The sequence below is a fragment of the Lethenteron reissneri genome, chromosome 23, assembly GCF_015708825.2.
Source record: "Lethenteron reissneri isolate LAM-NWPU_2019-01 chromosome 23, ASM1570882v1, whole genome shotgun sequence".
Taxonomy (NCBI): Eukaryota; Metazoa; Chordata; class Hyperoartia; order Petromyzontiformes; family Petromyzontidae; genus Lethenteron; species Lethenteron reissneri.
In genome coordinates this window covers 22,426,415-22,447,319 of record NC_083801.1, presented here as the reverse complement: position 1 = coordinate 22,447,319, position 20,905 = coordinate 22,426,415, and the positions used below count along the sequence as shown (strand labels likewise).

The window sequence follows — 20,905 nt, the reverse complement described above, 5'->3', positions numbered from 1 at the left end:
GAAGGGGGCTGGCGAAGTAGAACCCGAAGCCTGCGACGGAGGCTTCGCGCTCCTCCGCCACCCCCCGCGACCGCACGCGAAGCACAATGGCTCCGGCGCCAGTACGCAGAGCGCGCATCCGATATGCGTCCCTCGCCTCTGCGCCGCAGGCAGCCAGGCAGGAAGGAAGGGGGCTTGCCAGTCCAGGGCACAGTTATGAGTCTTTGGTAGGGGGGAGGCTGTGGGTGGCGGGAGTGGGTGGTGGGGGGAGTGGGTAGTGGGGGGAGTGGGTAGTGGGGGGAGTGGGTGGTGGGGGGAGTGGGTAGTGGGGGGGAGTGGGTAGTTGGGGGAGTGGGTAGTGGGGTGAGTGGGTAGTGGGGGGAGTGGGTAGTGGGGGGAGTGGGTAGTGGGGGGAGTGGGTAGTGGGGGGGGGGGGTTACTCCGGTGGGGCGGTGTGGAGCCGTTCACATTCCCAGGCAGGCTCCAAGGGGGATATGCCAAACTGAGACCTTTCCCAAACAGTGATTAAGCACAAGGAATTCCAGGCATTCTGCAGCCAGCCATGCAGCCAACACTGGACTCCTGGAAACATGCAAGGCCACAGCTGCACAACCTAAAAACTCGAGGGATATATATATATTTTCTGCAACTGTGTTTTTTTTTACTATTTCTCTTGTGTTTTTCATTATTAAACCCTCCCCTCCCCAACTCACGCGTTTGCGGTCCCTGCGTAGCAGCAGCCGTGCTGTGCTTGCGGTGCAGGTTTCAGCAGCAAGCTCTCATCGTTATCAGCGCCAACGACATCGAGTTGCTGAGCTGTGCGCGCTGTGAGCGCTCTGCGCGTGGCATCCTCGTGGTGCCAGGCGCAATTGCGGCTGCACGAAGCCCGCGATCTAAGTCGGAAACAGCTCACGATACGAGCGCCGGTGGCTACCCTGCCCGTGGCCTGCAATCAAGAACTGTGAAGGCACTGAAATGTTGCGAAACTCCACTTCCCGTTGAAGTCAACGCGCTATTCTCTGGCTTACCAGGAGAACAAAAAATTGCGGATTCAAACGATGTCCTGTCTGTCTCAGACAGCGTGTCCCCCTCGCACGCGTGGGGTTTCTCTGGGTGCTGCAGCTTCCTCCCACTGGTATAAACACTCATTCATTGGCCGAAGACATTCTGATATATAGAGGAATGCAGAGCTCGGGAAATTGTTGATAGCACCGGCTCACTGGCTGGTTGTTGCCTTCTAATTCGTCTGTGGTTCTTCGGCGATAGTGATTGCAATTTGCATGAATGACGACAATATATGAAACAAAACATTATCATTACATTATCATAATTTCAAACTGCTTTAAAATTATGATAATGTTAGTAGACTGCTCGAGAATTCTGTTGAACATTTTGCTGGAGACAAACGATTGAGGAAAGGCGTTTACGATGTTTACGGTGCACATTACAAAGACCCTAGAAAACAAGGTATAAGCAACAGAAACGTGTTTTAAAGAAGGATGTTAAAATATCATGGCAAGCTGGTACAAAATACAAGTAGAATAATTAGAGAAAAGCAAGTTAGATGTATTGGACGTGTAATGAGAAAACACGAGACTGAAAGTAATGTTTTAACTGGGAAAAGTATAGGTACCAGAGTTAGGGAAGACAGCGATTTTCTTTTTTTACACAAATATCGTGCAAAGAAGCTTGGAGAGATGCACGCTTGGGATTACATTGAGAGACACGAAGAAGCACGTGGACTGAAGAACATACACAGGCGAATGACATCATTCAATCTGTTAAGGATAGTGTGATCTTGTACATGACACGCCACCACAAGTGATGTTTGGCAGATCGTCAAGAATAATAACGGAGTGGCAGCCAAAGAACAGATCACGTCCAAGAGGGATTTCCGAGGAGATGGAGTAATGAAATAAATTATTGTGCAGGTGCTACCTTTAATCATTGCATCGCTGGATCCTGAGAGATTCTCATTCTGAGATGGTGGCAGCTTGCCGAGGCCCTTTCGTTCAACAGAGGATTGGCCGTGGCCGACAACGGTGACCGGCAAGAGAGTTTAAGTTCAACCCCACAGCTTCTACCCTCGCGGGGATCGTGGCCACACGCGGCGCCGCCGTTCCCTTCACTGCGGTGGCAGCGTGAAGCCGGCGGCGAGGCGAGATCCAAGTCCAGGCGGTGGCGTGGCGCGACTCGTCAGCGACGGGCACGTCTCCGCCACATTCCGCGTCGCCCCTTGGCCGCTGGCTTCCCGCGCCGCGGGCGTCAAAGCCGCGCTGAGGATCGCAGCAGGGCGGCGTGGCGGCCCGAGTCGGCGCGCAGACTGCGAGCTTGTGGATTAGAGTTGGGGCGAGGCGAGATTTGGGATTAGGTTGGCAGATTAAGGCTGTGATTAAGGCTAAGACGTGTAGGGTTGCGGCGAGCGGCATTGTCAGCGTGAGGCGCATTAAGAGTGAGGTGCACACCGGCAGCCGGCAAACCTGCACCTCCGGAGACGCACGCGGCCCTTTAAAATGACTGCCTTGTGACGTCATTCACACGCACGCGGCTCTTGAAAATGACTGCCTTGTGACGTCATTCACACGCACGTGGCTCTTTAAAATGACTGCCTTGTGACGTCATTCACATGTACGCGGCTCTTTAAAATGACTGCTTTGTGACGTCAACACTTTGGGGAGCGTCTTACAATCCGATAAGGCGTGTTTGTGTGTGAGAGAGGGAGAGAGAGACCACAGCTGTATGACATTATTGACGAGTTGGGGTGCGTCTTACATTCCGGGTCGTGTTTGTAACCCGGAGAGCACGCGGCACGCTGCTGCTGCTGTGTTTGTGTAATGTGAAGCCCCCCCGCCCTCGCGAGGGCTGGGCAGGCGCTCCACGTGGAGCCGGCTCCAGCTGGGAGCAATCGAGCCCGCCCGGTTTAAATGCCCGCGCGGGGCAAGCACGCCCCGCTTATGTCATCGCAGGCGAGGGAGGGAGGGAGGGGAGGGGCGGCGTGCAAGGGGATTGGAGCGAGCGAGCGAGAGGCGGCGGCGGTGGTGGGGCGGCAGAGGGACGCGGAGGAGCTGGAGGGAGGGTGGGGGAGAGTGTTTCTGGTGCTGTGGTTACAGTCCAAGTTTGCCGGCTGTCCCCTCCAGCAAGCGCGCGTCTCTCTTCCCTCTCGGCGGCTCGCGTCCCGGGGGCCATGGGGGACACTGCGCGTGGCCACGAGCTTCAGCCGGAGACGCGCGGACTGCACTCGTGGTGAGTTCTCGAGGCGGCTTCTCCGGGTCGTCAGACGCGGCACCAGCGCGCGGCGACACCGACGGCCCCCGATGTCAAGTCGAGAACCACGGGGGGCTCTGGTGACGCGCGAGAACACAGGATCGCGCGCCTACACCCCCCCCCCATCCAACTTTTTAAAATTGCAAATAAGATCATGTAAGTGCGTCTTATAAACGTGACAATACGGCTTGTATGATGTATCTGATGGTGAGTGAGCGCAGTTTCGCTTGCCGTGGCGACTCTTTGAGTGGCGTTTCCTCGATCATTATTTAGTTCGCGTCAAACTCTGGGAGCTTGTGAGCTGCTGCACGCTGAGTGTGTGCGGTGAACGCCACTTGGTGTTCACGTTGCAAAACTCGGGAGATGCACTTTGTGTGCACTCCATCACTCACACACAGATGCAGGCAAAGATCGCCCATATAGCCTTTTGCATGCTTGCGCCAAGTGCGGTTAGCAAGCAACTATGACAGCCGGCACGGAACGCGAGGGTGTGGTGTGGTCAGAACCACGCCCGGCCGCCTTTGTCTCCCCAATGCTTATGTTTACACAAAACACCGGGTACTAATTTAAGGCTGAGTCGACCTAGGGGAGGCTTCGAGACTAGTTCAGACACTGGTCAGCGATGTTGGCTGTGGGCGGGAATCGAACTCGGGATGCCAGGTTCGTAGAACATCAGTGCGCTAGCGACTACATTACCGCTGCACATGCATACGCGCGCGCACACACACACACACATACGCCTGTGTACACAGCTGTGTGCTTACGTATGTGTGTATATGGTCATGGGCCTCCCCTAGGTCGACTCAGCCTCAAATGAGTACTTGGTGCGGCGTGTAAACATCGCCACTGGGGAGACAAAGGCGGTCGGGCGTGGTGCTGGCCACCCACCCCCTCGTGTGCCGTGCCGGCCTTCATAGGTGCTCGCTAACAGCACTTGCCCCTACAGTCTGTTAAGGCTATACGGGGGATCTTTGTTTTGTTTTTGGTGCACGCAAGTGCAGACGTGGGGAGCGGTGGGCGCAGTGGATAGCGCGCTGCTGACGATTATTTGAACCGGTCCTGGTTCTCCCCTACGTCGACTCAGCCTCAAACGAGTACTTGCTGAAATGTGTAAACATCGCCACTACGGAGACAAAGGCGGTCGGGTGTGGTGCTGGCCACCCACCCTCATACATATGCACACGTTTACACGCATGCACACGCCATACACACACGTGCACAAGAATACATGTGTGTGCACACACACGCGTATCGAATGTGCAAAGGAAACAGTGCCGCTGCTGTGTGTGTGTGTGTGATTCTGCTGAGTTGAGTTTACTTGGCAATGCAAACTGCATTTTAATGGACGCTTTTGTTAAACGTAAAAACATTCGGCACGCAGAGGGCTTAGAATTCACAGAGCTATAGAAACACTGCAGCTGCATATGCTTCGGTTGGGGTATGCGAAGTGCACTGTGTGTGAATGCTAAGTAACTGAGTACACTTTGAAATTATGAACAAAAGCAGTGAGGTCCTCACAGTGAAGGATACGTCTCCGCGCTAATCAGTCGGGGTTGGTAAAGGTGGCGTAAGTGGAGTTTCCAGAACCAGTTCAGGTAGCGGTCGCCACTGATGTGAGCCGTGGTCAGCAGTCGAACTTTGTTCGTAGTCCATCCAAAGTGTCGTCGTCCAACTCTGCCTCTCTCTCTCTGTGTGTTGTGGAGAAGAGCCATTGCCCGAAATGTCGCTTTTATATATTTATATTTTAAGGCCGCAGTGTTACCGACGAACGCGTTTGTTTATCGTGTTGGTGGCGGTGTCTGTGCACCACTGCCAACGCAGCAGCAGCGTCACCAAACAATGAGCTTCGTCCGTCGGGATCGTGTTACATCGCATCAACCACTGACACCACCCCTCCGCGGCTTGTCGCCAATTTGTCTGCGGTGTTTGCCCGTTTCAAACTCGTTAATTCGTTCGTGTAAACTGCAAAGTTTGCCCGGAGCAGTTTGATGGGACGTGCAATTGATTTGGACTACACAGCCCCAGTGCCTGCTGAGGTGACCTCTCTGTGCTAAGTTCGACCAGGTGGTGGTGGTAGTTGTGCTGGCTCATTGGGGGGCCTGACTCCTACATTATATTTGGCGCCCCCCTTTCGATGCGTAAGCTCCCACTTCGATGAGAGAAGAGTTAAAGGCAAGAGGCAGAGATGTTGTTGAGATGAAATGAATCTGGACAAAGGATAAGAGTCCTAATGAGATGAGAAACGAGATATACTACACAGATGAGACAGAGACGCAGTAATATTAGACAAGAGATTCAGACACGTTAGACATTATTGGGATTGATTCATTTGTTCGTGGAAATGAGAGTTGTATTCAATATGATCTGAAATAGGGGTGGTATCTGGTGCATCGTTATATTTGTCATGAAATCTGAGGGCCCTTGAGCCGCTTGGGGCCCTGCGCCTTTGGCTAGTTCGCTTACGCCCATGGCCGCCACTGGCCGTGACATCTTCTCGGCTGACATTTGCCCGGTTCGTGAGTCCCGCGGGGAGGAACTGAGCCATTAGCGCTGTGTGTACGTGCAGCACAACGTCCCCCACACCGCGTTTAACTGGGCTCGCATTAACGAGCCGGGCGAGGTGCAATTAATGCGATTCGGAAATTATTTTTCCATCCTGTGCGGTTGTCTCCAGGGCCCCGTGTTTGGGATGATGTGGTTTAACTGGGATGCACGTTGAAGAGCCGTGGACTTGTTGATGTAATAATGCCCTTTACCCTTGAGGTGGTGGACAATTCCATCAGTGCGGTGTTGCTTAATGTGGGAGGAAAGTCGGCGTGGTCGGAGAAAACCCACCACGTACACGCAAAACTCCACAGAGTCAGACTCAAGAATTCCTTGCTTTGCTGACATCTGGCCACATTGCAACCCAAGCCTGCAACACCTGACATTTTGCACAAGCTCAAACCTCCTTAGTTTCTGAGATTTAACGAAATTTGGCAGCATAATGATGATGGTTATGATGATGGTCATGATGACGGTTATAATGACGGTTATGATGATGTGTATAATGATTATTATGATGATGTTATGATGATGGCTATGATGACGGTTATGATGATGTTTATGATACACCAGCACGGGGAAGGCACCAATACATCTGTTGACATCGCATTCAAGTTACTCAATTAATCCACCTGTACACATTACTTGAGAGTGAAAGACCACGAGTGGACTTTGTCGCCGTTTGCTTAATCCTGAATCATTATCCGAGTGGCTATGACTACATCGGCTCACCGCACGGCCAAGCCTAGTCTTTGCTGAAGTAATCATAGATTAAAGTCAACGCAGCTGTCATTCGGCACGCCTGAACCCTTGCAGATGAACCCACATGGCAAGAGGTTGAATCAGCCTGAACGTTGTGGGTTTTAATAAGCCACAATTTATCCTCATCTTTGCGTGAATTTATGCAGCATCCCATTAACAAGAGGTAATATCGTGCAGCAGTGTGGAGTGGCGGGGCAGTGGATAACTCACTGAGCAATCTGAATTCGGTTCCCAGCCACGGCTTACATCGATGGTGAGTGATATACGATCCAGAAATGCCCCCCCCCCCCCACCACGTGAACAGACCACACTGATCACAATGGTGAAGTATGGTCATACAACACCTCTGCACAATGGACACAGCATGATGAGACCTTCATTCAGCAGTGGAGTGACAAAGGCTGTGAGTTATTGACGCAATTATTTTATTTTAAAGTCCCCACTTGAAGGGTAATGCACGGGATTTATAATTGTAAAAAAAAAATCCTCCAAAAACACTTGCGAAAACACGTGTCTTGCAAGACGTGTTGACTTTGGGTCTCCCTAGGAATGACAGAGGGTCGTGGGTATGTGTTATTATTCTGTGGGTGGTGAGGATTTGGGGCTCTAAAGACAGCAGCGGCAGCAGGACTGAACATCCTCTGCCCTGGAATCCCCCAACCTCTGACCGGCTGCAGCAGTCGGTATTGATGCGACTGACGCTCGTTAGGGATAATTAGCGGTTCGTCACTACCGGTGGAGGCTTGGGTGGGCTTAGTCCGTGTTTTGGTCGACTTATCCTGCACAGGCTTTTCTGTTCTAAGTAGGCCGGTGGTTCCGCTAAGATGATTTACATTTTGTTCTATCTCTTTGCGTATCCTCATTCAGTTCATTTTCACCCGGCGTTATCGCTAAAGCATGGCTCCTTAAACCAGTTAAATGCTGAGCTTCGCGGCTTGGCCATGTGAGCGTTGGGGCACGTGTCTTGTCGGAGGCAGGCGTAGAGGTCAGGGTTCATATCCTCGTGTGCGACAGCAGAGATGGTGCTGAGTTATGTTAGCGCAGATCCACGTCTCTCAGAGGGAGGTGAGATGAGAGAGATTTTGTAACTGGGAGCACGTGGCGCCGCAGCTGTAACCCACCACTCTGAACGAATGGCAGAGAAACCTGCTCATTTGACGGCCTAAGGTGACGGCAGTCGTGCGTTATAGCTCTCCGATGTGTTACTTGGTTGCATTGAACATTGTTCGTTATGAAATCCGACGTTTCACTCAATGTGCTGCAAGCTTCTTCAAGAATTCCTCAAGAAGTTCCTGAAGAAGCTCCTAAAAAGTGGAGTGAAACGTCGGACATCATGCCAAACAAAATGGGAGTCAACCCATAAGAACACATAAGAGAGACAGAGCTTTTAACTATTTGCAATAAAATAGTTGCAAGTTGACGGAACAAATCGGGTCATTGGGTGCACAGGCGGAAGTGTGATACTCGTGAGTGCTCAGGGAGGAATCGAGACCACATCAAAATGCGAATTTGATGCGGTGCAAAAAGAGCAGACGCTGCATCAGCGCACACAGGTGCACTTGTGATAACCTAGGTGATGAGAGTTGCGCTTTTATAAAAGTACTTAGGCAATTCAGCGCTCTCCAAGTTTTATGTCTACTGTGTAATCGCGCTCAGCGCAATCTGCTCGAACACGCAACGGTGCGATGTCGGCGTGGGGCCGTGCAGCGAGCGGTCGGACTGTCCCCGCCGGAGAAGATCTTCCCCATCCGTCGAGCTTCGAGGCAGTATGTTAGAATGTTCACCGCGTCATCAGACATGATCAATCCACTGCTGGATCAAGGCCTTCCCAAGCCGTCGCGGTCTCGTGGACATTGCGAAGTAAAATAAACCTCAGTTTAACACGTAGGCTTTCGCGACCAATATTATTCATAATAAACGTTTTTGGGTTAGATCGCATTCTTTATAAATTTGTCGTAACCCTCCACCACCCGACACGGCCAATCAGCCAAAAATTGTCACGTTGACAAAAGACAAATAGTTCACTACGTTAGCCCACCGGTGTGTTGAAAAACTGTAACATTTACAGTTTTTATAAATGTTCTGGATTCACCCTTAAACAAACCGGTGGGCTAAAGTAGTGAACTATTTTGTCTTTTGTCAACGTGACACTTTTTTGCTGATTGGCCGTGTCGGCTGGTGGAGGGTTATGACACATTTATAAATAACGCGACCTAATCCAAAAACCTTTTTTATGTAAAATAAACGTATTTGGCACCTGGACACGCCCTAATTTGATCACTCCATCTCCACGGTGACCTCTCGAAAGTGCTTGCCTCCTCTTGGCTGCCACCCCATCGTTCGCCTCGACGCCATCACCTCCGCCCAGGTTTCTGGGTTCACCGTTCACAAGTCCCTTGCTAAAGTCCCTCGCTAAGGGCCTTGTGATCCATTGTCATTGATATCACGACTTCAACTCCCCTCTCTCTGGTCCTCGCGCCCGATAGGCTCACAGTGGCGACATCACCTTTACTCTATTGAAGACAGAAACAAGAAGACTGTCTTCACAATCCTGGCTAGTCGCCTGATGCAGCTGGCTGTTGTTGTAGTCGCCAGCGAAACGTCACGGAACTCAAATTGTCAATGTTGTGGGTTTACTCTCCAACACACCGGTGTGTTGGAGTAGTAATTGACATGTTTTATTAACGTGACAAACCTGACTAATTGGTTGTGTCGGGTGGTGGTGGGTTTAACGACACGTTTATATTTACGCGATCTAACCCCCCCCTCCACCCTTTGTTATGGAAGCTTCTCACCTCGCGTTCCGCGGCGACTCAGCAGCCAGAGCGGGGCGCGAGAGTTCTCGAGACCGTGGAAGCCCCGCGGCTTGTTTGTCGGCGAGCCGCCAACTCGATCACATTCCCGGTGAAGTTCTCCTGACTCGGGAGAGCGGAGCCAGCAGGGGGAGCCCCCCTCCTGCTGTCGTGGGCGAAACGACGGAGCCACCGACTGACGGACGGCGCCGTGGGGACGAGCGGGCAGCGTGAACGGCGTTGGTCGCACTGCTCACAACCGTAGACGCATCACGCATCGCGTTGCTGCTGCTGCTGTTGTTGCCGTTCTTGTACTTTGAGACTCACTTTCTGTGCTGTTGCAGTAAAGTGACAATGATGATGATAACAACGAACTGTTTAATGGCTATTCTATGTTAAAATAGCCATCTTCAGTCAAGCAAAGGGCGTTGCGAGCAGGCTTAAAGCCTCTGTGGGTGGAGCAGTGGTGCAGAGGTTAGCGTGCTCCGATGCAGGGCGACTGCTGCTCACGGCTGACATCAGTGGCGAGTGGTATCTGAACGGGTACAGCAAGCGACCACTTAACCAACCCGCACTGAGCCCTGTGCTGAAGTACGCGGACACTTTCTCCATGAGCAAAACGCGCACCTGGAGTTTTTCATGCAGCAGTGGACTGCTAAATGTTTGCACAGTGAATAATAATTGTTATTCATTATTATTGTGAATCCTTTGAGATACAGCATCCACTTGAGGGGAATTCGAAAGTTTGTGATCGATTTAAATGTAGATGTGTGTATAAATCCGAATAGCATGTTATTGTGTACACTTTACACTGTCCAGCAGCGACTGCATTGCCCACCGTGTTTGTACCTGCCGTCATTCCGACGTAGGGGACACACAACGGGGCCTGTTGTCCTCTTCTAAAGCGCCCGGGGAATGCGCTGGCCACAGAGTTTGTTTTCTCGTTTTAATTTGAGAGATTAGCCACTCGCCAGCCACCCACGTGGCCCCGGGCCCTCAATCGGCGGGGCGACACGCGGCAGGGCACCTCGCGCCGCTCGCGGACCCCGCTCCGCTGCCACCCGACGGCAAACAGAACCCCCTCGCCCAGAGGGCACCGTGACGCCCGACACGCTGCGTGCACACGCACCGCCCCACACATCGCCGTCGTCATCAGCAGCAGCTGTGTTCAATCCACTGCTGGATGAAGGCTTCCCCCAAAGCCGTCGCCAACTCGCACGAACGTGCAATGCGAGAGTTCGCCAGGCGCGTCGCTCCATCTCTCTCCGCGGCGGACGGCCGCTTTCGGGCATGGCTCCCTCCTTTGACCGCCATTCCGTCGTTAGTCTCGACCCCTGGCCGTCGTCGTCCCGACCGCGGACGCGTGCCACCCAAGCCCCCGCTGTTCTTCGGAGTCAGACCGACGTCTCACGCCACGCACGCCCGTACCCCGCATTCGGTCGTGCTCTGCGGGCGGGCTGGGGTCAGGGTTCATGGACGCTGCCTGTTGTGAGGGGCCCCTTTGCACTTTGCCACGGGCAGCTCGATAGGGTGAAGAGCTGCTTGGGGAAGGGGGTCGCTCCGGCAGGTCGACTGCAACGTGAGGGCGCTTGCGTGGGCCGAGACAAAACCTGGGGTGCCCGGTGCTGGCGCCATTACTCATTAACAGCAGTGACCGCGCGACTCTTCAGGTCCAACGGGGACGCCGCAAAGTCCAAGGGCGTCGCGCAGCGGCGGCTGCGTGGCTCTCGGCTCCAGCCACAGCCTCGTCCGCATTGACGCGGTTGCGAGGGAGCGAGTGAGTGAGCGAAAGAGCGAGCGATCGCCGTTCACTTCTCTTTGAGACGAGGCGAATTCGCGGACGCGATTGCTCTTTACGAATTAACACAAAAAACGAGCCGCGCTGTGGACCGAGCGACAATTGAACTTAGCCCTCGACGGTTAACGGCGGCGATTTCAATCTCCCAGTGAGGAGGCGGCCCGGTGATTGTTTATGAGTTCCATGCAGCTCAACGGAGCTGGCGGATGAGAAAGAGGACACACGCGCACGAATGTTGCGGGACGCTTGGTTGGGAAGATGTGTTGGCTTGCGGCCACGAGCTAAGTGTTGTGATGCGAATGGTTGCTTCCAGAATAAGCTTATGAAACAAACGCAGCCAAATGAAGCTCCGTCGTGTTTTTCTTGGCTAATAAATATTGTTATTACACGGCAGTAAGTTGTTCTTTTTTATAGTAACTCGGCAGTTATGCGCAGCCCATGCCGTGTATAACCATTTTTTTTTACTGAGGAATGTATTAATTTCCTAATGGTATAAACAATAGCTGTAATTAAGTTAATGCTAAAATAAATATTTGGGTTAAACATACTTTTGAGAGTGACCCTCTTCCCGCGGGTTAATCTAACGCTGGCTTTGCTGAATCGTTCACAACACCGCTCGGTACTCTCTCGTTGATTAAAACTCCCCTGACGGGATACGGTCCACCCCGCTTCCAGAAATCAACAAATACAGGGCCGCCTTCATCAGCTGCGTTGCTAATTCTCTTAACAGCAGCGCAGCGCCCCGATCTAGCACTGCCCCTTGTGTACCCCCCCCTCCCACCTCTCTAGCCAATACAAATTATTCCCGTGATTTTCCTCCTCAGCGTTATTTTAATCGCTGTGCCCCCCTAGAAAAAAAACCGCTGACAACTCAGGCCGACTCCCTTCCACGCTCACGCACACGGAGGGCGAAGGGCCGGCCGGGTGACTCGTGACTGTGCAGGGGGCGGCAGGGGGTGAACTTGAGGACCGCGGCTTTGCTTGCTGCTCGTCGCTGCCGTCGTGTGCGTGTCTGTTGCACGTGTGTCTCTGTGTGTGTGTCTGCGTGTGTGTGTGTGTGTCTGTGTGTCTTGTCTGTGTCTTTGCGCGCGTGCGTGTGTGTGGGGAGCGGTAGTGTAGCGGTTAGCGCGCTGCGCACTGAAACCCGGCCACCCGAGTTTGATTCCCGCTCACGGCCAACACAAGTGGCGATTATCTGAACTAGGCCTCCCCTTGATCGACTCAGCCTCAAATGAGTACCTGGTGCTGGCCACCCACCCCCTGGTGTGCCGTGCCAGCCTTCATAGGTGCTCGCGAACATCACTTGCCCCAACAGTCTGTTCAAGGCCGATACGGGGCCCTGTGTCTAAGTCCGTACAATGCCGTGTGTCCAGCGAGCGGTTTTGCAGCTGCACGTGAGGTCAAAAGACCCCCCCCCCCCCCAGCGTTTACTTTGCACCCTCCCCGGGTTCCGTGGCACTTTAACGGCTCTGATGGAGCCTGTGTTTGCGCTCACGCTGTGAACTAATGAGCTCGCAGCTCCACCTCGATTAAACACCCCCATGGAAACGAGGGGGTTGATAACTCCCCAGCCCGCCCCCCACACTGCCGCCATGCCGGTTAACGTAACCTAGCCACAAATCCAATAATTTCGGCTCTCAGAATGTCAGTGGAGAGGAGCTGTTTGGGCGTGGGCTGGCTGCCGCAATCAACTATCGTCTGCCCCATTTTTTTAAAATTAAATCATAATGTCCTTGATTTTTCAGGAGGCATCTGAATTGCGAGGTTTGGCCAGTTCCATGAGTGAGTGTTTCCCTCTATGTCAGAGGAAACCACCCAGAAAAATCCCACTAATGCAAGAGGGGCGACGCTCAAAGCTCCACACAGACACATTGAAGAGCACACTGCCTGTTGTGCCATTTCCTTTACACCTTATAGGTGGCCAGAATGATCTTTTTTCATCTTAAAATGTCGTTTGGGTTTTTACTGCGGATGCAGCGGGGACATTGCTGCATTGGCATGTGCGGGCTTTAAAGGGTACAGCATTCAACACCCTTTTGCCGAGGCGCGAGTGGTCCAAAAACAACAGAGCCGCAGCCCTTACCAGCGGTAGCAGCACGTGCAATTGGGAGATGAACGTTCGATGAAACGGTTAAGAGGAGGTGTTTCCAAAACGGCTCAATGTCGAACCCTTCCCAGGTGCACTGACGGGAAGCGGCTTCACCAGGGGCAGCGACATTCGCCAATGTAAATATTTATTTGCTCTGCCTAAACCCATTTTCATAACCGACAGCCTAAACTTTGTCCTAATTACACAAATCACGATTATCGTATTCCAGGAAATTACGCGACAGCCCCATCCTGGAAAGCCAGCTACTCTATAATCTGAATAAATAAACCTGGCTCGCAGTGCAGGCCTCGCAATCTTCTTGAGTTGTTGCTTGGAATAGCATTGGAAATGATGGGATGGAAATCCATCCTGTTGAGTGTGTTTATTCCTAGAGGATCTCACACGCGCCCGCATGCACGCACGTGCTTACACACGGCGTAAATGTATCGCTGTGGTGCAGCTGACATTCTGAAGCGTCGGTGTCCATGTTCAAGATCTTTATGGGATCAGAGATGGCTGGTCTTCCCGACCAGAAAAAATGTCTTAGACTGTTGGGTAGTATGTGCATGTATGTTAAACTGCGTTCACACTGTATGTAGCTACCGTTCTAACCGGAGGTGCGAGATAAAGACAACAAACTAAACACAAAAAGCAGTTAAAGTTGAATTTTTCATTTTTCCATTTGATATAATTTCAATTGAATGTATTTATATTTAGAAGTGCATAGCTCCAGTTTCTTCCTAATATCGGAAGGAAGAGCATTCCAGAAGGGTAGAGAGCGAGCCAACATAAATTACTGTTACAGTAAATATAATTCAAATAAAATGCCTCTGACCAACTTACCCAACTCACCCAATCTCATGAGATGTTGTCTGTGAAGCAGGGTGGAGTCTGGTCAACACTTGGATGGACGACAACCAGCACTTGCCAGTGTAGTAGCTCTTTGGCTGTGAGTTCGCCAGGAGATGGCATTGCTGAGGATTCTCTATTTTACGTGATGGTATTCTCTGGGTCTTCTGATTTCCTCCTCGCATGAAGCACCTCCGATTATCACGGCTGGCTACGTACGATGTGAAAGAAGTTCGACATACGTACAGGTCAAGCACTCATTTATGAAACTTGCCAAACATCCCAATGCAGGATTATCGTAAAAAAGGGTCTTGAGACTCAGTGAGGGTTTTCTGGGTAAATAGTTGCCATTATTATTGCTTGCTTACTGTTTCGAAGTTTGAACGGCGTGAGGTAGAACCGACAAATCGAACGTGAGCTTGATGCCCTCGTGCCCATCATCGAAGCCTAATCAGTGGAGAATATTGAGAGCTAAAAAAACACATCACAAAGTGTTCGGAGTGCTTGTACCAACGCTAGATTATGATCATTGTGCCAAAATGAAGAACTTAGGTGGCCCATGTTTGGGATTTCAAGTGCCCCGCGCCACTCTCCTGTGCCCCTCTGTCTCGGCTGGGCGTCATGCACCGTGCTGCAACGATGCCCTTTGTACAATATCAGGGTTGGCCAAGTGCAATAATAATATACACTCGGCAATGTAATCCCGGCCTAATCTCTTGAATGTTGGGCGATGGTGTAAACCGATAGGCCTGATCGCGAGGTCTTTGGTTCATCTCATTGTATACCCACCACAAAAGCAGGCAGCTTGCCCGCTTCCAGCTGGAGAAGACAATCAGGGCGCTTGGCTGCGGATGGCGAAGAGGTTGTGTTTATTATCGAGCTTTCCTTTTCAATATCTAAGGGGTTCAGGCTGTGAAATGTTGAAACGTACATTTGTTCGGCTTGTGGAGCGCTGATGTCATCGGAATGTTTTGGGAACAAAGAGAGAGGGAACACAAATTACGGCGCTGTTTTTGGTGTTTTCATTTGGGTAGAGTCATGTGTTTTTGATTTAAAACCTTTTTCCCCATACATGCCTCCATGTTCATTAAAAGTGTTTAGTTTCATTCGGCGAGGCTGGACTATATCCACACGTGCGGCGGGGCGGGCACACGGTGTGTTTATTGACTGCAGCCTGCATTCCACGGTTACCTAATGTGTCTTACAAATAACAATTTGCAAGCATTACGGGTGTTAGTGATTTACTGCCCTGAATTTATGGACTCTCTCGTGCTTACGTTGTAGCGGTGTTCTGAAAAATGTTTTGATACATTTTTCTTGGAAAGCACACGGGTTGCATCATCGCCTGTCCTTTTCGGAGACCAACGTTTATCCGTTGCAGTCCTGGACTCTTTGAGCGCTGCGGCTGTGTGCACGCTGCGCCGTGTTTGGTGCGGCGGCCGTGCCCGTAGCCACGAGGCCGTTTGCTAAAGCATCCCTCCACGCTGGGGGGCTCGCGGTGTCACACAGGGAGGGGGGTCGACGGCTGCTTGTTGCCTGTAGTGTTTATTGCTATTATTAGGGCACAACACCGGTATTTTACCCAGGAAAACTTCACTCGGTCTCAACATTCTTTTGGTTTGTTTGATAAACTTTACAAGTGAGTGTGTGGCTTCATGTTGGGGGGGGGGACCAGAGTACCTAGAGAGAGAGAGCACAGAAGGGGAATGACGCAGCACTGCCATCTCCTCGATACCTCACAGCTCCATGTCTACAGCAGCTGGTGGAGGCCTGGTGCTCACCCATACAAATACTCGCCAGGCTCGGCGCTGCTTGGCTTTCAAGATCCAATATGATCAGACACAGCCGGGGTGAGCTGGTACCCTGTTTGCCCACAGCCCCATGCCGACTCTTGCGCAGGGAGTTTATCGGTGGCCCATGAGCTCCGATTTTGTCCAAACAATGATCTCACTTAAACTCAACGCTGCTGGGCACGTATTCAAAACATCATTTTGTTTGTTGTAAAACATATTCCACACTTATAACTTCTTTAATTATGTCATCGCCAATTAGCAGGAGCGGCTGTAATGAGCCGACGGGTCAAGAGGACCGTGGCAGTGTCTGCAGCTTGCGTGGCGCCATCATCATCGTGCTTCCTCTGTGGACAATGGGACCACATCCATGAGATTCCCACCGCAGCCGTGACTGAGAGGGCACCAAGTTGAGATCAATTATTTGGGAGAATTACAGAGGCACGTGTGACTCAGCCACGTTGCATATGAAAGCGTTTAGCGGAGCACCCACATTCTGCTGGTAATGAAACGGCTATGCGAGAGGCGGTTCCTGGATGTCTGGGTGGGGGGGTGTTGGGGGGGGGGGGTGTAGGTGGCTGCGGAAACCCTGACGGCATAATCGCTTGTCCCCAGGCCAGCCGGAATGGGACACACGTGGGAGAGGAATTCGACGCTCTCTCGTTTTGGGAATCACAGCCGCGGCACACTCGGTCACTCACCCACCCACCCAAACTCCCCAGCCAGGGCCCTCTGAGGACCGTCGCCACGCAAGCGCTGGGCACCACCGGTGGTTTCTCATTTATTTATTAAGATGGAAAAACACCCGATAATAGCTCTATTTCTAAAATGCTCCATCTCGAGATTGATAGGCCCACAAAAGGAGGAGGGATTAGCTGCAAGGAGACCGGGATTGCCAGCACAGGATTAAGCCTGGGGGGCATTCGTGACCGTGATGGTGGGATTGTGAGGTTTAAGGTTTGTGAGAAAGTGAGACGGGAGGGGGGCGTTGGAGTGGGAATATCCAGGAGGGCGAAGTGGACTCAGAGGGAGGCAGGTTGGGGGGACGGGGGCCGCCGAGGCTGGCTGCAGATATTTGGTGCAGTCGCAGAGGGTGGGAGAATGCGAGCTGGTGGGAGCTGCAGCTAGCTGAATGGATACGCTGTGTTTTGACCGAACTGAGGTTGCCTGGCCATTGTGGATGGCTTTTATCACCGGTAGCGCTGTGTGTGTGTGTGTACAATGGCGATGTCTTGGCGTGGGAGAGAGGCCCCCTCCTGGATACGATCACGCTCCAACATTGCTGTGGCTTGGCTGTCTGCATGTGGCGTCCCCGGGAAGGGTGACTGATTACGTGCCAGAATGCATGGGCCCTGTGGCTGTAGCGGAATCACTGCTGAAAGGAAACACGCCAAAATGAAAGGACCTGGGTCATATTAAATGCTATAACGTGTGTATGTGTATATTTATACATTATAAGGTAAACGTCGTGACACTCGAGTGCCGATCATACGGGGTGAACACCACGCGGCTTCCTCAGTTCGACCTTGCACGGTTATATTTAGATAAAACTAATTACGTCTTTGAAAAGTGTTTTTTACTTTTACAAATTCTTTAAACTATGATAATAAAAAAAACGTCTTCTTAGTCGACCTTCGCGAGCGACAAAGTGAAACTATCTCGTTGCTGGGTAGGCCAGCGGTGGTGCTGGAGTGGCCTTGTGAGTCCGGCCCTCGCGAAGTCGGCACGGCCACAGTCCCGGCGGTGAGGACGGCGTCGCTGAGCCGGCGATGCTGCTGCTGCTCTTCTTGTTGTTTATTTAATGCCACACGTTTCAGAAAATGTAATATTGGCCACTTTATCAGTTACGTGTCTGCGTGAAATTGTGTTGTGTGTTGGATCATATAAATGCCACTGTTTGCAGCGAATGTAACGTGTAACATGGAGGCTCAATGGTCATATTTGTTTTGAGCAATGGTGAGTTGCCATATTTGGGATGTCTGAGTCAATGAATACAAATACTCTTATGATCATTATTGGGCCATGAGGTGTCCGGGAGATGGCAATACAAGTCCATCTGTGTGGAGCTTTGATTCATATCGCCTCCAATGTATCGGATTGGCCAAGTATCCAAATACATGAACCTCCTCGATGATTCTTGATAATCAGTGAGGCTGGTTATATACATAGTGTATCTAAAATATGTATAATATAGTTTACAAGAAGATGAACAGAGTTTTAACATTAAACAATCTTACACATTTTCCTTGTAATATATTAGACACATATTAGACACATTTATATCTCTCCTGTTGTCATTAAAATTGACATCGTCACACATTAGTGGCTCTGTTTGCCAATACTCTCAGACCATTTTTAAGAGTCAAGTTTAACGTTAAACATTAACCCTTGTACACGTACCACACTTTCGTTCTGGTGATATCAGACACGGTAAACTCTGTGGCTGTGCACAAGCAAACACAAACATCCACAAATATAAACGCAAACATGCCCCTTATCTTCCTGATTGTAAAACTTTGTTGAGCAGTGGTTAGCAAATCGGAACAAAACAAATCCAAGGTTAAAAGAGCATGTAAAATAGCGGACATGCCATAGTGTTGTGGGACATTGATTCTTCTCCTTTGCTGCCTCCGGGGTCTAAAACTCCCCACTGCTGTTCAAGATCAGGCTCAAGACCTCGCTGCTACGCTCTGCCAGTCATGGTCCATTATTTACAATCACCAAATACACATTACGCAGTCTCCTTTTCAATGTGATGAACGAGTCCCACTATCACATCTGTAAATGACAGCGCGCGATTTCCGTCGGCATGAGCCAAGTTAATAATGGGCTGCATGGTGTGGATGTGGGGACTCCGCATGTGTGCTTCCCAGCGGGGAGACTTTGTAGCGGCGAGCTTTGGTGACCGGACCGTGGTTACGAGTCCTCACGAGAACGCAACCGGCCCGCAGTTGTCCATCACTCCATCGCCGTCGCTGCTCTCAGTTGGTCTCATTGTCCCACATTGTTTGTGATCTAAGACAATAGGACCACAATGCATTTCTTCAGGATATTCTGATGGTTTTTTCTGCACACTGCACACGGGCTGTGCGTGCGTTTTACACTTTTGTCGTTTAAATTTTAAGTCCCACTTTTATACACGTCTTCACATGTGGTTGACTTTAGTCGCTTTATGCATCCGAATTGTATTGCATTTCCGTATTTACATAATAAATGTGGGAAATCAGGAACGTCTCAGGGGGTGGTTGTTGTTGTCTTGTATAAGATGCATTTGCAGTTTTTGATACGAGCGCTGTGTCAACGGGCTTGGGCACACCGCCGCTGGTGAGGGTTGAGCGACCGAGCGGCAGCCGAGGAACGGGACGCGTCCGAGAGGACATCCGCTGGAGAGACGGAGCAATGCAATCAGCTCGTGTGCAGGGGCTCGGCCGATTATTCATTTGCACAGCCACGGAGAGAGATGGCGGTGGATTTGTGGAGGCTAGAATTCAGCAGCGATATAACCATGGCAGCCGCAGCTGCTATGTGCACCGTGTATGCGCGTGCTTGCGTTTTAACTTGGCCTCCATTTCTCATTGCGCTTTTCCGCGTTCCCGGTGCGTGTATCGCGTGATGTATCAGTGCACCTTTGCCTGCGACAAAGCCGAGCCTGGGTCATGTTGGGCCAGCACAATTTAAAAGCCGTCGTGTTGTTGGCGTTATTATTTGGAGCAAGATAACCCTCCCCCCCCTCGTCTCACCTACCTACGATCGACTCTGTCTTTGAAATATCTCGATTTGCAATTCTAACATTGTTCCACTTTTTCTGTTCAAAAATATAATCTTCAAACTGCCCCGACGCCCTAAACTGAAGATGAGCACATTTACCCATATTTGTGCAGCATCCCCAGATACGGTGGCTTTTAGATCCTTAACCGACGCGAGTGGTAATTAATTATACCGCAGTGAAAAAAATATGTTCCCTCTGCAGCGAACTGGAGGCAGAGTGAGGAGGCCATCCGCACGCTCGGTGACTGAACTCCGGTGCACTGTGGGAAGTTGATCTCTTTAAGAAGACAAATTTCACTTGAGGATGCATAGAAGGCAAAGCCCTTGGGCCATTTGTGTTTTGTATTCGTCTTGTGCAAGGCTTGAACATGGCCCCTTGATGAAGAGTTGCATCAGCAGGATACCCAAGTGCTGAGCCGGGGAGGTCCTATCCGGGAAAAAAAACTGCCCCAAGGCAATACTGATTACACACAGATGAGTGATGACGATGTTGTTTTAATGTTTTAAATATGCACTACTCCATGCATGAAAACCCCTACTGTGCAGCCAACAACGGTATCAACTCACAAGCTACCCCCTCGCTTGTTCCGGGTCTGTTCGTGGTTCCGCCGGCTCATTTTCCAAGCGAGCCGGAGTCACCCCGCGAGGCGCAGCTTCCAACTGCCGCAATTTGAGATGTCAAAACCAAAAACACGCGAGAGGGCGCACAGGGAAAGTTACCCAAACTTAAACTGCGAGCGGAGAGCCAGCGGCAACCGATGCCAAAAATGTCAGCGCACTTTACGAGTAATCCAAGGTTTCGTGTTCCCTAAGGGCCAGATGTTAAGCTTACAAATGTGCTCCAGCATGTTACTTGCTACATTGCCAAACATGGCTGGGCACAAATTCAGCTTTGGCGGAAAAAAGGTCTCATAATCCTAGTAGCTTTAAATCCGAGTTGGCGTATAAATAGCATTTGACGCGTGCTATTGTGCGAGTGTGTTTTGACTAATTAAGCATTTAATATGTATTTTGAAAGTGTCTCATTAAAGATGATAGTGGCTTTCACGAGCAGCCTGGAATTCGTATCCAATTTCAGAGGTGACGATGAACTTAGAAACGAACCTTGTGGATGTGGTTTGGGATCCAACTCGGGTCCCTGATCCCATCGTGTGCAGCTCTTCCACAAACAATTTGCATTTCTTGAGCCTCAATTTATATACAAACGTGGCCAATCAGAAAGGGGAGAGGTCAATAGGAAGGGATGTGATCACAAGTAATTGCATCATCG

General features: G+C 51.0%; 1 protein-coding gene across 1 annotated transcript in view; it reads left to right on the top strand.

Annotated features, from left to right (window-relative positions):
- Positions 1 to 3,042: 3,042 nt before the first annotated feature.
- NCKAP5 (NCK associated protein 5) overlaps positions 3,043 to 20,905 on the top strand; it is a 264,077-nt gene continuing 246,214 nt past the window's right edge. Inside the window, exon 1 of the mRNA XM_061557707.1 lies at positions 3,043 to 3,222. The gene's annotated coding sequence lies outside the window, so the exon portion shown is untranslated. The remainder of the gene's footprint in view (positions 3,223 to 20,905) is intronic.